Source organism: Symphalangus syndactylus, chromosome 4, assembly GCF_028878055.3.
Source record: "Symphalangus syndactylus isolate Jambi chromosome 4, NHGRI_mSymSyn1-v2.1_pri, whole genome shotgun sequence".
NCBI classification, from domain to species: domain Eukaryota; kingdom Metazoa; phylum Chordata; class Mammalia; order Primates; family Hylobatidae; genus Symphalangus; species Symphalangus syndactylus.
The window spans coordinates 88,198,058-88,212,210 of NC_072426.2; the positions used below are offsets into that span (position 1 = coordinate 88,198,058).

The window sequence follows — 14,153 nt, forward strand, 5'->3', positions numbered from 1 at the left end:
ACACATGACACTTGATGTATGACCAGGAGCTAACTGGTTAGCTTCTGTGGGGCTCATTGAGAATTATAAAACTGGCTGCAGGCACTATTGAGTGGAAAAACTGAAATAGTGCATGGCAGGTGCTTCCTTCTTCCTGGGATACCGGTAAAAAGTTACTTTTTAATTTGCTCAGCTGAGCCCGGAGCCTTTTTGTTTTTTGAAGAGCTGGCCAAGAATTCATCAAAGACTGAAAAACCGAAGCCTTTAACTTCAGGTTAGAGGTGCTGTTATTGGGTTCTCAGTGCATGGTGCTGAAGCCACAGCTCATGGGTGCGAGTGCAGATTTGTCCACTTTGAAGAAATGCCTTCTGACCTGTGTTATCATCTGAGAATCTTGGTGCTTTGGGTAAAGTTTGATGGCCCTGCTGATGCTCTTGCAACAACATTTTACCAAAGCCAGGGAACCTCAAATTGCTACAGTAGAGCAGAGTGGCTACTGAACAGGAAATCCAGGCATAATTCTCACTTTCTGGAGCCCTTAGGGAAGATAAAACAGGAAAATTGAGGAAATTGTGCTTGAGACACTATAGAATGTGTTGCAAATGTATACTTACTGTTGACATTGTTGACTTCTGTCTCACTGGCCAATACTGTGTGTGTGTGACCAGTCTCATACTGGTTTCAATGTTTTTCCAAGACACTGAAAGGCTTGATGATTAAAGGATGCAGGGCTCTTTGTGACTTCTGTTGAGTTGTTATAGTTTACCTGGCAGAAAATGAATGGTGGAAACCCAAAATGGGCAAAAAGAAGGAGCTAAATTGTTCTGAAACTGGCTTGTGTGCCAGGGGGAGTGACAAACACATTATCTTATCTACTTTAATCTAATTTTCCCAACAACCTGGAAAGTAGGCAGTAGTACTATTTCCACTTACAGTGAGTTGCACAAATCATGCCAGTGACCATAATAATAACACCTAAAATCTACTGAGCTCTTGCCATATGTCAGGCATCTAATAAAGCTGAACAATATAAAATTGCCATTTATACAGGTCAAAAACAATTGATGGTCAGCACTTTTCATGTATCTTATTCGTGCCTAAACAAACTTAAGTCAGCAGGGCTGTTTGACTGCAAGTTTCCTGTTATGACACCACCTCTCACTGAGGTAAAATAGGGTGCTACTAACAAAAATGGATGTCAGAATGCTGTCTTATATATTCATAATAACACAACTGTTACCATCAAGAGCCCCACTGAGAAGACTTAGGCCTGGAGACCTGAGAATGTGATGGTGATATGGGGCGAGAGAGAGCAAGTCCCCAGGCACCACACTTTGGGGATTCTCTTTCTTGCATTTATTCTTTACCTGGCATGGCAGGATGCCCTCAGAGGTGGAAGATACTTTTGCTGTATTAGGGTTAAAATGTCATCACTAATTAGCTAGGATTGCAGGTGGGGTCAATGCAGTATCAAGCCTGGGGACTTAACTTTATAGACATAGAATTGAAGGGAAAAATACGTTTTCCAAACTCATTTTAAAAATAGTTTCCCTTGGAAATTAAAACCATTAAATGTACATAATTATGCAGATCAGTATTCATGCTTTAAAGAAACATAATTTCGCCTTCACTTAATTTGTTTCTCCAAGACCTAATTATGGATTAGATATAAAAAAATGTTATTTTCTAATCACTGTGCAAATCGCCTTTTACCACCCAGGAGGACAGTTCTTTCTGGTTAGTGAGGGTCGTTTCCATGCACTGATCAGTCAGGGAAAAGTCAGAGAGATGTATTCCAAGAGGGAGTTGGTTGTTCATAAAGTCAAAGGAAGACAACAAGTGTGAGCCTTTTCAGTAAGACAGAGTGGTGGGGATCAGCTTGAGTGGGGCTCCAGGTCTTTTCCCAAGAGCAGCTGCATTCAGCACCTGACCAGACTCTAGGGTTGTAAGGGTGCAGTTGCCCAAGGGCTGGTCCAGGATCCAACAGTAAATGTCGATGGTCCGCCAGACTGGGATGCCTGGAAAGGAGCACCAGGGTTGCAGGGAGAGGGAAAGGCCCTCAGTGACCTCAAGGGGCAGCCAGGAACAAGGTGGAAGACAACGCCTCTGTAGTCATCACTTTGCTTCATGGGAAGTGTTGATGCCAGAGACTTGATTCATGACCAAGACTCAGAGACTGGAGTTGGCTCTGATTAGGATTATAATAATGGCAGGCATCTCCATCATGTTTACTATGTCCTAGGCATGGTTTTAAGCACTTTACAAATATCAACTTATTTAATCCTCACAACAATTCTACAAGACAAGTGCTATTATTATCTCTGTTTTATGTTAATAGATGAAGAATTCGAACCACATGGGTTAAGCAGCTTGTCCTCTAGTGAGCAGTGAGAATGGAGCAGCTTGTCTGGAGTCTGTTCCACTAGCTTATAGTGGGAAGCTCTCCACTGTGCTGCCTTTCAGTACTAGCAGGTGACTCACAACTTGACAAGTGCCATAGATGCTCTAGTATATTTAATCCTATCCATAGCCCTATGAGGAAGATAGGCTGTGGTGAGCTATTATTCTGATGGTCCCCATCAAATCATACCTCCCAGTACCCACACACTTTTGCAGTACCCTCCCCTTGAATTTGGGCGGGCCTATACCTGCTTTAATCCACAGGATATGGTAGAACTGATGGTGAGATGCTATGAGACAGTGCTTATGATCCCTGGCAGTCTGCGCTTTGCCCTGTGGAGAAACCCAGATGCCATGTAAAAAGTTTGAAAACCCTGAAGCTACCAGGCTCAACAATGAGGAGAAGCTACGTGGAGGAGAACTGAGGCCTCAACAGTTACCCTCTGATGAGCTCCTAAACCACAGCCCCACCAACTTGCCAGCCATGTGAGTGAAGTCAACTTGGAAAGAAATTGCCCACCCCTAGTGGTTTTCCCTGGCTGATGGCACGTGGAGCAGAGATGAGCTGTTGCCAAACTCTGTCCAAACTGCAAAAGAGTGAGCAAATAAATAAAACAATTGAAAGTGATTGTTGTTGTAAGCTACTAAGTTTTGCAATTATTTGATAATGCAGCAAAAGATAATTAAAATGGTTATAGATTTCACTTTACAGATGAAAAATCTGAAGTCCAAAGAGGCCATAAAACTTGCCTCAAATGCTATAGCTAGATAGTAACAGATGCAGAAATGGAATAAAGGAGCGTGACTGCAGAGGAGCACTCTAACCACCATGCTCTACTCCCTCTGTTGGTGCATCTGCAAAGACTGCCTCAATGTCCAAGGAAGGTCAGCCTGTGTGAGGCCGTGCCAGGAGTGTTATGATATAAAATTCCTGGCCCCTGCCTACCTGGCCTTTCTGTTCTGGTTGGAGCTTACACTTTCCTTAGAATACTTGCCAGTGTAGCAGCATGCTGCAATATTTACTGAACTCCAGGAATGTACCAGACCCTTTTTAGTTGGCTTATCATTGAATCTTATAGCAGGTAGGAATGACTGTCCCCACCTTGGAGTTGGGAAAGTAGGCTTGGAGATTTCAGTAAGATCCTTAGGTTCACACAGTGTGTTTGGATGGAGCTAGAATTTGACCTGGTTCGGCTTAACCACCATACATAGTACATGGACCAACTTCAGCTCCTGTTCCTAGTCTTTAGTGTCCCCCAGTAGGCTTTGTCACATTATTCAGGATGCTGCTGAACTCTGCTCAAAGTGAGCTTCTTCCCACTTTCCCTTAACAACAAGGTGAGTCACAATCCTGGGGATGCTTTGAATGTTTGTAAGACCACCCAGATTTAGTGGTCTCTTATTGTCTCCCTGATCAGAGATCATTATGTCTGTTTTCTTGTGCATGCGAACTCCCAGAGTGGACAGATGGGAGAATTTTCTGCCCTCACTCCACCCATGTGCAGATTGGGCATCAGATCCTCTCAGCATCCTGAAGACAGTTCTCATAACAGCAGTAGCAGTAGCCATGTAAGCATTCGGCTTGGGTTGGACCATAGGGAAAACTTTCCTTCTCATCCACAGATAACGAGCAGGAAGGTGTTCCTCAGTGAGAGGCTTGTTCTTCCAAGCGAGATTAGGTAGTAGAACCTTGAAGGGGAGTTGAAGACATTGAGGCTGTGCCTGAGCTCAGTAGAGGAGCATCTGCTGAGTGGGTGAACCCTGCCGCCCCAAGTTTGCCCCCTGTTGGCTTGGTTTGCTTCCCATGCCTTAGATCCTATGCTTAACTCAGGTACATTTTAGAAGGTAGATCCTTGGAGGGGCTATACAAAAGCAGCTGACAGACTATGAGAACATTTTGATCCAAAAGGCAGTCATTAACCCTTAAGCTATAAAACTACACTTTGCCTCAGTCTCCCCATTGTACGGGGAATCAGTAATGGTGCCTACCTCATTAGGTTGTCATGAGGATTAGAGGAGTTTATATTGGTACGGTGCTCAGAGCAACACCTGGCATAACCCATAAAATTGTTAGCTCAGTGTAAGTGGCAAATGGACAGAGGGGCAAATGCCTGTGTCTATACGGTAGTACTCCCTTATTTGTGGTTTCGGTTTTCATGGTTTCAGTTACCCACAGTCAACCAATAAACTATGGCCCCAAAATATTAAACGGTAAATTCCAGAAATAAGCAATTCATACGTTTTAGACTGCAGTGCTGTTTTAAGTAACGTGGTGGAGGCTCACTCCATCTGGCTCCATCCTACCTAGGACATGAATCATCCCTTTGTCCAGCGTATTCACAGTGTAGATAATACCTGCCAGTCGGTCACTTTGTACCTGTCTTGGTTATCAGATTGTCTGTCTTAGGATTTCAATGCCTGTGTTCAAGTAACCCTTATTTGACTTAATAATGGTCCCAAAGTACAAGATTAGTGATGCTGGCAATTCAGATATGCCACAGAGAGGCCATAAAGTGCTTCCTTTAAGTGAAAAGGTGAAAGCTCTAGACATAATAAGGAAAGAAAAAAGTTGTATGCTGAGGTTGCTAAGATCTATGGCAAGAACGAAACTTCTATCCATGAAATTGTGAAGAAGGAAAAAGAAATTTATTCTTCACAGTTCAAACTGCAAATTTACAGCCACAGTGCATGATAAGTGCTTAGTTAAGATGAAAAGGGGATTAAATCTATGGGAGAAGAACATGAACAGAAACGTGTTCCAGTGGATGGCAATTGGGTTCGGTACTATTTGTGGTTTCAGGCTCCCACTAGTGGGGATCTTGGAACATAATGTGTCCCCCTCAGATAAGGGAGGACTATTGCATGGGGGTGGGGGTTGAAGGAGAATGGGTGGTGAGGGTAGGAGAGAGATGACCACAGTGAGAGAAGGTTCCTGAGCTATTACCAGTGGCGTCCAGCCCATGGCAGGGTCTCAACATGTCTTTGGCCTGTGGGAAGGGCTCTGATAGGTATGAGTCCCACCTCCTTGTTTTAGGGATGAGATGAGGGAGGTTCAGGGGCCAGGGGAGAGACCTGTGTAATTCAAGTTTGTTCCAGACCTTTTCCATCTAGGTTGCCAGGAAATGGGGTTCTTGGACAAGGGTGTCAGGGCCCCAACATGTGTGCTTATGGCCCTGGCAGAGTGCCCAGGGGTGCCCGAGCGGAAGTGCCACTTCAAGGGCTGAGAAGTGAGAGTGGTACCAGCTGCCTCAGGTTTTCTCACGCTCTTATGCCAGCAGTAGGCTCCTCATCTCAGCATGTGCGCCCTCCTTGGCAATGTGAATTTGATGCTCTTACCTTTCAGTAGAGTCCTTTGCTTTACTCTGGGAATCCTGGCACTCCTGCGACTTGCTTCGACCACTAGAATGTGGCAGAAGGGACGTTGCAGAAGTTCTGGAGCCTCAGGAGACCATGCACCTTCTGTTTTGTTCCCTTGGACGCCATCCTGAACTGGGCAGGCACTGAAGAACCAAGGACGGAAACCATGTGGAGAGAAAGGCCAAGTCATCTCAGCTGGCTCAGCTGAACCCAGGACCTATTGATCTTCCAGCTGAATGAAATCCTAGGAGCAGGCTCCATTAGCTCATTGAACTGTTAGAAATAATACATTGTGGCTGCTTGAAGCCATTAGGTTTGGGGCTGGTTTGTTTTGCTTCAATAGGTAACTGAAATGCTTGTGCAAATTTGACCAGGCCTGGAGTCCTAGGACCCTTTCTAGCAGCCCCTCTACTAGCCTATGAAAAAGGGCCAGTCAAAAACAGGCTTCATAAGGAATAGTGGAGGGAACTAGTGAGAAGAAAAGACTAAAATCCCACAGGCTTATGATCGGGCTGCTTCATATTCCAAGAGGGCCATCCTGTACCAGAAAGACTAGGCTGATTCAAAAGCATCCCAATCTCTTTAAGAAAAATTATAACAATGATAAAAATAAATTTAGTACCTCCAATATGCCAGTCATTTTATATGCAGCCTACTCTTAATCCTATAAATAACTTTTTAAGGTAGGTAGGCATTAATTCCATTATTTTGTGGGTGAAGAAATAGAATCAGAGTTTCCTGCCCAAGGTCACTCAGTCTGCAAGGGGAGGAACTAGAATTTGAACCAGAGTTTGACTCGCAAACCCAACCTCTATTTATTATGCCTTGTTGTCTTTCTCTTGGCCCACTGGATGTAAGTCAAGGAAATGAGAAGTTTTTGGGGAAAAGAGTATTTCTGAGCATAGTATGCTCTCTTTTTACCACCATTGCTTTGCATATGCTCTTTCTTTGATCAGTAATGAGCTTTATGTAAGTCTCTGTTTGGGGAAATTCTATTCACTCTTTAACTTTAATCATATCTCACTCCCTTTGTCATACCTTTCCCTAGTCTCATATGCTCAGAGGATCACTCTTTTCTCTGTTTCTCCTCAGTGTATTCTACAAACCTTTTTCTCATATGTAACTCATGATTTTAATTACTTTCTTTTATTCTATCTTTCTCCCTTCTAGACCAGACATTTCTCTAGGACAGGATCTATACTTCATTTCTGTGACCTGTGCCTGTCAGTTTCTGGCATGTGGCAGCCTTCAATAAATGTTTGTTTAATTACTGAATATATTGATGCTTTGATAGAAGAAACAACTCTGTGAACTATTGCCCACATTTGAAAAATGACATTTCTGTTGGAAGTGAGTCCCCTCCCCCCATCTGCTGAGTGTCTGGGTAGTCATTTAGGCTGGTGGCATATGATTTCTGGCTTTGTATGAAGATTTCACAAGATCAGTGCTCTCATGAGTGAAATTGTCACATCACTGGGTGATGGAGGATAAAATTAGAAATTTCTTTTTAGTTTTTTTTTTCTTAAAACTTAAGAAAAGAATTTAAGCTTTACAATATTTGCTATGTGCATTAGCACTGGTGCTTATAGGGGAATGGCTTTGCCATGATTGCCTGACGACTTTGTATGTGTCCAGAAAGGCCGTACAAAGGCTTTAAACTACAGCTTATGAAAGTCTTGGTGTATCACCTTGCAATCCTTCTGGAACACGAGAAGAAGGGAGGCCTCTGAGGAGCTGCTATGAGGCCATCTCCCACTCCCCTTCCTATTCCCCGTGGGAGGCTGTCCTGAGACAGTTTTTCATTACTCTTCATGAGGTGCGAAGCTTTCTGACCTACACCTATCAGGACATAGCTGTAAGCTATAAAAGTGCTTAAGTGAAGTCTAGAATTGGCCCCTCAGCAATGGAGTATCCCACAACTGAAGTTATAGTCATTTGGACCAGATAAAGTCTAGAATTGGCTCCCCAGCAATGGGATATCTCACAGCTGGAGTTACAGTCAACAAGACCCTTTGGTTTTAGTGTCATCTTTTCTGGCATGTAGGAAGACACAGGGAGTGGGCACGTTTGGCTATTCTTCCTCTCTCTGTCCATATAAGTAATAAACTCTCTGAATCCTTAAGTGGCTTGTCATCTCTTTACCAGCCGAATCATTTAGGCCATGGTCCTAGCCTTGCCTGCTGTGTGCTTGACAGTGCCCTCACGGTCTACATGTCAATCTGCCCATGTGCCACATATGGCAGTGCTTCTCAACTATTTGCAGTAAAGGACCACTTATTTTTATTTTCAGTCTTCACCAACCCATATTTTTATAGAGTATAATAAAATGAATTTCTAAAACATTAAAGATGTACAGAATACAAGTCCCTCCCTCTTCTAGTTAAATCAGATGACATAGTGTAATCTGTGAAATTGCTAGATGTTTATAAACACTTTTGATTTCTCTACTTATCTGATTGAAGACTAGGAAGAGTTTGAAGGCTGGCACCGATCCGTGGATCACACTCTCAGCAGCACTGAAGTGTGGGACATGAGATACCCAAGGGAAAAGCAGGATTTCAGAACACAGATGGTTTGCCAGAATGCCCTAAGTTTTTATTTGATTTCTATAAGTTGTAATGTATTATAATTTGTATCCACCTGGTAGGGAATTTATGTATAATATTGATTTTTAACTAAAATAACCCTTAGAGGAATTTGAAAAAAAACTTAAAAGTTACATTTTAGTAATGGACAGATTGAAAATATTAATAAAGGCAAACATAGCTTACAATATGAAAATGGATGAGTGGACATCTCAACTCTCAGTCTCAGCTCCTTGTCAGCCATATTATGAGGTAGAAAAAATAATAGTATATTCTGGTATTACAGGAAATTGGTTAAAAATTCCAAGTTAGCAATAGAATATTTAAAATATCAAATTAAATTTATAGTGGTTAATAATGAACCTTGCCATAAGTATATATTGGGTCTTGAAATATTCATTAATTACAACATGATCTCTCAAGTCAGGCAAGACATTTAACAAAATTTATCTGTATCTCCACTTGTCAAAATTCCATTTTATATCTATTTTGTAATATACACAATATGTTAGTATATATGTGTATATCATTTGTAAATAAGCAGTCATATATTGGTGTGAGGCTTAGCAGTTTTTCACAGGGGTCATGTACAGGAAATGTTTTGACCTTGGCATGAGGTTACCTCCAAGGCCTTCCCAATCCCAAAGGTAGTCAGTCATGTCTCAAATTTTACCTTGTGAGTGCAGGTCATCATTTCTGGACTTTCTCCGGTTTGAGTGTGTCTCCAAGATTGTGAACTCAGGGCCAGCTCTGGGATGTGTTTCCCACCAATTCTAACTCATAAAGGGCCTGAGGGCTGGGATTGTATGTGCTTTGGTCTTGTACCAATTACAAGGCTCATAAAGATACAGTCAAGAGGGTCATCTACTCTTTCTACAGTTTGTCTATTCCAAGCTTCATTAAATAATGTGGATTAAAGAAAGGCCATTTGGGGAAGGCGGATGTGGCTCTATCCTGACTAGTCAGAGTAGGCTGACTAGCAGAAATGTGGGGATGGTTACTTTCAGCTAGTCATTGACTTGGCCATAGCAAGTTCACAACCCTGGGCTTGCATAAAATTATTTAAAATTTCACTTTATTTAAAATCATACTTTATTTTTCTCATTATAAAAGCAAGTCAAGCTCATTATGGAAAGTTTTTTAAATGCATTAAATTTTAAATAAATTTAACAATAACTTTTTTACTTAAAGAAATCATTAATTTTTGGATCTGTCTATTATATGTCCTCATGCCACATACCATACATATGTGTGTGTATACATGTATAATATTAAATGTGTATATGGTTGTAATAAGAATATATATTTTTCTTTTTTAAATAATACAGTTTTGATTCCCCGCCTTTTACCTATACGGGCCCCCAAAAGCCACTGGGGAGATTGAGCTCTACTAAGTTTTGGTCCTGAGGTTTCCTCTTCCATGTAACTAAAGGGACCAGACTGAACAAGGGAAGCCATGTGGACCCATTGATGTGATGAGGGCTATCTCAATGGGATTACAGAAGACCTGATTTTCTCAAGCTTTCAGCAGCAGTCTTTTCTTATCTTAGATGTGATGCTTTCTTTCTAATATCACCTTTGTCTCCTGCGCAAACCCTTCCCAAACTCTTCTTGAAATCTGCTCCCAAGGCAGAGCTTCTTAGAGCCAACCTGGCGCTACCCTAATATCTGCTCATTTCATTTGCATGTGACTTGTCTCATTTATAATAACACTACCAAGAGAAGGGGGCCTGTAACCAGGGCAACCAGAAGAGGTGCCTTCGAAATTCTGGCTCAGCCAGACTTTCTGCTCCGTTTAGTTAGATTCTTATACATTCATGGCTCTCTTTTCTCCTGAGATTGCAAGAATGTAAACACCTAGAATCTCCCTCATCTCATGTCCTTTTCTCCCAGGGCCCCCTCTGGGCCCACCTATCCAACACATTCTATTTCTATCAACCTGAACATTGCCTCAACTGTTACAAGATTCCTATTCAATTACTATCCAACATTATGGGTCATAATATTTTCTAATGTTAATACCATCTCTGTTCATTATTTTTAATCCTGCCTACTGTTATATCCAGGAGGTGGACCATAACTACTTTACAATTCTCATATAATTGGATTTTGGGTGGTTTCCTTTTTTGTTTTGGCCATTATGTTTAGTTCTCTGATGATCATCTTTGTGCATTACTTTTGTTTCTGTCATTAATCCATAGGAGTCCTTCCCTAGGATAGTTCCCTGGAATTTAAATTACTGATCAAGAGGTATATTTGTTAGGCTTTTGATGCATAGTGCTACGTTACCTTCCACAGAGTATCAGTTTACCCTGTATTATCGTTGTGCTCATTTCTAGGTATCATCATTGCTAGGTATTTCATTTTAAAAATATTTTATAAGCAAAAGTTGAAATAGAAATAGCAGAGCATGACAACTTGCTTTTTATGTTATTAGATTGGACACATTTCCATGCTTGTTAGTTAATTACTTATTCTCTTTGTGAAAGTATTTGCTCTGGTTTTCTTTCCTTTGAATTATTCACATTTTACATTGCAAGTTGTTCTGCCTATGAGGTTGGGCAGAAGCCTTCTTCTTAAAATAGGAGTAATCATATCTTTCAGCCAATCACAGCTAATGATCAGATGACCAAATTCTTCCCTGGTAATGTGTCAGAAGAGTTGTGTGCTTTTGAGCACAGCTGAATCTTCTCTGAATTTTGGTTGAGGGAGAGCGCTGTATGATCATGTATTTAGATTCTTCCAGATCTACACCCTAGTCACCTAAGAATAGATGCTCCTGTTGGAATTCAGCTAACTATAAAAATAGGTATGCATATCTTTATAATTTATGGTAATGATAGTAATAATCATTCATTTTTGTTGAGTGCCTGCTCTGTGCCAGGCATTTTCATAAGTGCTGAAGGACCTGCTGAAAATAGGTCAAACAATACTCTGTCCTCATGCAGCTTATATTCCAGTGACGGGAGATAGACAAGAAATCTGTAAAAGTTTAGAAACTAAATAATAAAATAAGTTGGATCATTTTATATAGTTATGAATACTATTGAAAACTAAAATAGGAATATAGGATAGAGAAGGACTTAGTAGGGGAGTCTACTTAGGATGGTAAGGAATCCATTTAGGGAAAATGATAACTGACTAATGCAAGAAGTCTATTAAGAGTAGTTCTGGGGTGAAAATGTTTCCAGAAGAAGAGCATCTACAAAGGCTCTAAACTGGGAATAGTTTTGGACTGTCTGAGGAACAGAAAGTGGGCCAGTGTGGCTGTTTTAGATTACTAGGAGGAAGTGATAGGATATTATTAGCTAGGCAGTGGTCAGATCGTATAGAATGTTGTAGGTTACGCTTGTGAATTTGGGTCTTATTTTAAATGGGTGCCAAGGGAACATTTTAAATGAAGGAGTAGTATAAAATGATTTATGTTTCTGAAATGTCACTCTGTATCCTATGTAGGGGATGTATTATGGTCAGGATAGGCTAGACTGTTATTTTTAGAGGCTTAATGCAATAGAGGTTTATTTCTTGTTCACAGAAAGCCTGATGTGGCCACGTGTTTCTCTAGGGAATGTCTTCTCCATGCAGCGACTCAGGAATCCAGGCAGCATCTATCCTGTTATTCTACCCCATCAACTTGTGAACTATATGGCTGCCACTAAAAAAGAGATGGAAGGATAAGCACACAGGCTCTTAAGTGCTCTGAGCCAGAAGCAAGAGACCCCATTGCTAACATTCCCATTTGTTAGAACTCAGGCACATGGCCCCAAACTCACTGGAATGAAGCTGAGAAATTTAGAAGAACATATTGATATTTGATGAATAGTAACTGCCTGTCACCTTGAGGCCCGAGTAAAAATAGGGATATCTGTTACAAAGCAGTTTCAGTGATCCAAATGATAATGGTGGCTGGGATTTGGGAGGTAGTAATAGATATGGTGCAGTTTCCGGATAGAGTTCTGAAGTAGAGTAAACATGGCTAGCAGATGGCTTTTGTGTGCAAGGTGAAATCAAGGATGACTCTGAAATCTTTGGCTTAAGTAATGAGGTAGATAATGGTGTTTGTAACTGAGATGAGGAATATTTGGAAAATAAAAGATTAATGTGTGATGTGTTTGAGGAGTTTTGGGATGGAAGGTTGTATATTTGAAATTTTTGACTCTGAGTTGTCTATTAGGTATTCAAGTGGAGATGTCAAGCTGCCTGGCCATTTCAGTCTGGAGCCCAGGGAAGAAACCTGATGTAGAAATATAAATTTCAAAGCGATTAGAGCATTGATGAAGATTGAAATTCACCAGGACCTGCTATCAATGTTAATATGTGTTCTAATTTAAGGAAACAAAACTTGAGGCTAAAAAGGGTTAATTAGCTTCCTTAAAGCCATAATTAGTATGTGATTGAGGTAGGATTCAAACTGAAGTCTGCCCAAATTCATTCTGCCAAAGATAATAATTATTTTAATATTGCTAATACAATATCAATTTTTGGTCAGTTTTATAGCTCTCAACCCTCTTTTACCCATATGATTTCACTGGTGAAGAGGTTAGATATTAAGAATTTCTGCTCTTGGTTTTCAGGGGATGACAGTGAAACATAGGATAGTCATATGAATTGACTAAGGTCACATGGTATTTCTCGGGCAATCTCACCCTTGATCCTCAGGTTTTTTAGTGGAAGCACATTACACTATACTGTACTGCTTCTCAATCAGTGTGGAATTATGTGAATGTTCTACTCCATTCCATTCCATTTCTTTCAGTTCAGTTGCAGATGTTCTTACTGAATGTTTGAATGTCTGAGCCCAGGGTCTTTGGAGGCCACATAGAGGCAGACGCTCTTGGCTGCCGACCTTGAGATGTACACAGTCACGGTGGGCAGGTGCACCTCACTCCTGTGACTCATTTCCCTTAACACAGCCTTCAAGCTCATCAGAAACAGAGTCCCCTCCAATCTTACAAAGTAATGTACTGATCATTTTCTCTCTTAACTGTTGTAGAAAGAAAGGTGATTTATCTGGTTGTCTTCATATCTGAGTTACATGTATAAACTAAAGAAGACTTACTGGTACTGAAAGCAAGTACTATTCACATTCTGATTATGGACTATGAAAGACAAAATTAGATATAGGACGACCCATCTTTCACCCCTTACACTGTCTTGGTAGCTAGATCATCTGGGCTCAAGGCTTCTGCTATCCCATAACAGAAAGTGCTTTCAAAATCTCTATCTCTTGGTTCCTATTGCCTAATATCACTCCCAGGTTACATAGACTAATCACTTTCTGGTGTAGGCTTTATTATTGTTATGCTTATATCCATTTTCTGGGTAAGAATAATTCTTTGACTCTGGTGCTGGGGGTGAATGAGAGTCATTTTCCTTCTGTGCAGTTGGAGAAACCTCTGTAGTATGGGGCTAAGAGGAAGGGGCAGGAGGAAGGAGGCCTGAGGCTTATGAGGTTTCTAGGTTGTGCGAGTGCAATGATCTGGCTCCCAGAATGTCAAATAAGATGTAAGGGGAATGGAAGCTTGCAAAATGCTGACCTCAGGATTGTGTCAAAGTTCTGGGCTTCATCAGCAGTCCCAGTCCAGATGAGATTTCATCATTGTGGAAGTTAACCGCACTTGGAACATTTTTCTCTTTTATTCCTTCTTCTCTCCTGCTTGCCTTTCCTTTATTTCTTCCTCCATTAAATAAGGAAATGCCTATACAGTCACTGCTATGTGCATAGGAAGCATATTGTGAGGAAAACCCCATGGGCTTTGATTCAGAAGTTCTGAGTTTACAGGCTCTCTGGATTATTTGATTGACACAAATCACCTAACCATTCTGAGCCTC

The 14,153-nt window shown here is 41.1% G+C and overlaps 1 protein-coding gene across 4 annotated transcripts in view; it reads left to right on the forward strand.

The window, feature by feature from the left end:
• Nucleotides 1-14,153, forward strand: part of GRID1 (glutamate ionotropic receptor delta type subunit 1) — a 782,044-nt gene that overhangs the window by 617,813 nt on the left and 150,078 nt on the right. The gene's annotated exons all lie outside the window — the stretch shown is intronic.